The 3,181-nt window shown below is 50.0% G+C and overlaps 1 long non-coding RNA gene across 1 annotated transcript; it reads right to left on the reverse strand.

The window, feature by feature from the left end:
• Positions 1 to 678: 678 nt before the first annotated feature.
• On the reverse strand, positions 679 to 1,671 carry LOC123048897 (uncharacterized). The gene is made up of 3 exons (XR_006423397.1): positions 1,039 to 1,671; positions 870 to 965; positions 679 to 761 (listed from the first exon to the last, which is right to left on the reverse strand). It is a non-coding gene; the product is annotated as an uncharacterized lncRNA (long non-coding RNA).
• Between the last annotated feature and the right edge of the window lie 1,510 nt (positions 1,672 to 3,181).

Raw genomic sequence — 3,181 nt, forward strand, 5'->3', positions numbered from 1 at the left:
CCCCTCTGGGCTAAGTCATGGGTGGCCCCGTGTCTAGCTCAAGACACAACGACCACCGTCGTGGCCCGTCCCACTCTGGGACCCGGATCCAAAAACTAACTCAACAACGGGCACACAAGCCTTATGTCCGCCTACCTGATCAGGGTAGCGCGTGCCCATAACCTTCCCTCGTTGGAGGCACCAGCGAGAGGCACGAAAATAGACCCAGTTAGGACCGTCCCATACCGGTAAGCGTGGTTGCACTGGTCAGCATCGATTCAGCGGCACCATGAATCAGCCAACAATTGTTCAAGTTCAATTTAATCCGGTTAACTTGAATGCAAATATACTGAGCCATGATAAAATACATGAACATGATATCAACATAATCATGAGGGTATCGCATAACTATCCACCATATCAACAATAAATCATATCCACTGAGCATGGCATACTGACTAGCATGACCATCACCAACATCAACATGTACCACTAGCAATCATAAACATATGAAAGGTGATACTAGCATGTAGAACATGATAACAGAGTACATGACAACATAGCACAAAAGTGAACATGCAACTCTAAACATTACCGGAACAACGATAACCATCTTTTCAAAGAGCAAACATTAAGTAGAGATTCAAGTTGAAAACCATGGCTACTGCATGACTATCATGCAACTGGGTATTGTGGCTTGCCTGGGGATGAAGAAGGCACCGAGGAGAAGTGCGGTGAAGCCGCGGAAAGATTTGCCGGAAACAGATCTCTCTCGGAGGGGGCTGTTTACGTGCAAGGGCAAAAAGGTCATTTTCACAGTGTCAAACCATAGTTAAAATGAAAGCAACAGAAAGAGCTCGACGATACGAAGAAGTGAGCGTTGGTTTCACCTTAAACGGAGTTACGGTTGCGGAGTTATGAGGTATAGAAGATCAGGGACCAATCTATGAATATTTTCATCACCAGCGGGTCCCTGGGAGGAAAAACTGAAAGCGCATAACGTTAAATACGTTTTCTGAAAGTGAAAACGTATACTGTACCGAAGTAGAAGGAAAATACGTTTTCACCAAAGAAAACCCGTCTCCACTTATCCACGTGGGCTGAGGCGCCTGGGCCACTGGCGCGTGGGACCCAGGGGCAGGGGGGAGGGGGCCAGCGAGGTCGTCCTCTTCCTCCCGCGCCTCCGTTCCTCCCGTGGAACAGAGCGGGGCAGGGGAGGGAAGCGGCCAAGGGGCGGGCCGGCTCTGGCGATCCCCGGCCCGGCCGAGGGTACCAGCGGGACCGAGGGGCTGGGCCGCACCAGTTCAGAGGGAGCACGTCCTCCGGGGAGGAGAGGGCTGGAGGGGAGAGGCGGCGGCATGGGAGGGCAGAGGCGGCTCGGCGGAGGTGGTGTTCGTCGGAGCAGGGCGCTCCAGCGAGGGCTGAGGAGTCGGGGCGGCTCGCGAGGACGAGGGGGAGGCCGTGGTGAGTTCGGGGAGGCACGAGGAGGCTCGGGACGGCCGGAGGATGCGGTGGCCGAACGACGGAGACGACGGCCGGACTAGGGCGACGCGGCCACGGAACTCTCAGGCGAGGGGCAAGGGGTTTGCACGAACTGCGAGGAGGTGGGGGAGATCGAGGACAACACCAGGGGAGGAGGGGATGCTCGAGCTCGCCGGAACCAAGGAGGAACCGCGGCGGCCGAGGCGAATAGAGGCGAACTCCAGCGAGATGCCGTGGCTCTGGTGGGCTAGGAGGGACGAGGAGGGGCTTGGGAGCTGCGGGAGAGTCTAGGGGTCCTTATATAGGCCGAGGGGAGGCTTCTGGAGCTCACGGGCGAGCTCCCGACCAAGCATTAATGGAGGGCAGTGGCTGGGCATGGCACGGGCATGGCATTTGCGACGCATTCATGGCGAACAGCGACGAGGCAGAGGCACAGGGCGATGCAGAGGCTCACGGGGCAGCTACTAGACATGGTTGGAGGTCGAGACGAGGAGGGAGGAGACGAGCACAGGGACAAGAAGAAGCTAGAGCGCGCAATCTACATGACGCAAGGGTGATCACCACGTGCACTGGTGCAAATAGCTCGTTTTGGCCAGGACGACCATGTCCAGTGGATTGAACCTAGTGACCTTAGTAAAGTTGAGGCAATAAATCATTCCAGGGTCAAAGAAGAGATTTGCACTTAGCTCCAAAGTAAACCAGAAAACAAGTGTTTGTGCTGTGCAGTGGGGACACCAGCTAGGTAACTCAGTAAATAGTTTGTCTGGTGATGATCATACACTAAGGTGACTACGATCACAAGAAATCAGCTTAAGAGGAGGAGTTTAAAGGGTGGTTGCTGTAGAAAGTGACCCACTGGTCAGAAATGGGAATTTGGATGATGCACTCACATGGTTGCATCAATAGAGCTTAAAATGTTTATGGCCCATTTGAAGATATTAAGATGCCCAAGGAGTTTCATGCCATTTGGAGGAACCAAAATAGCACTTGCTTCAGAAAGATTTATTCTGAGCAGAAACTTGGAAACATTCCACAGGGCAAATGGTCAAAGGGATTGAGCCACAACTTGGTGCAGGTAGGTTATATGGATACTAGAAGGTATAGAAAAATTGACAGCCATAATGGAGCAAGATAAAATATACTTGCTTCACAAACTGAAATTTTGACCAGAAATTAAGAATTGAAGTTGTGCTCACATGGAGGCATGACATGAGCTCACCTTTGGTGGAGGGCTATGATATGATGATATTAAGGTCCATGCAAAATGGCAACTCATTTGAATATTCCTAGCTTGTACCTCCTTCACAAAGCTTCTTTCTGGACAGAAACTTTGGAAAATCATAATTAAACAATTACTAGGCAAATGAGGTTGCATTTTGGCATGTGGCAATTATATGGACATGAAAATATGTCCGAGGAGTTTTAGGTCAATTGGGCAAAGGAAAATGGCACCTGCTTCACAATGTACCATTTAGGGCAGAATAGGAAATGAATTATTGGAGGATTATTTTTGAACATGGCAATGAAAAGTTTTGCCATATTTGATCAAGATATGACCCAAACTATTTATTAGAATTATTTGGCAATTTTTGGAGTGATGGAAATATAGGTTGCTTCACAACCTAGGGCAATTTGAGTTATTCCTTTAATAGAAAAGGAAATATTCCCAATAAAAAGAATATTGGGATTTGGGCTAGGATGAAAATGACAGGGTCTAGGG

This window comes from Triticum aestivum, chromosome 2D, assembly GCF_018294505.1.
Source record: "Triticum aestivum cultivar Chinese Spring chromosome 2D, IWGSC CS RefSeq v2.1, whole genome shotgun sequence".
Lineage (NCBI taxonomy): Eukaryota > Viridiplantae > Streptophyta > Magnoliopsida > Poales > Poaceae > Triticum > Triticum aestivum.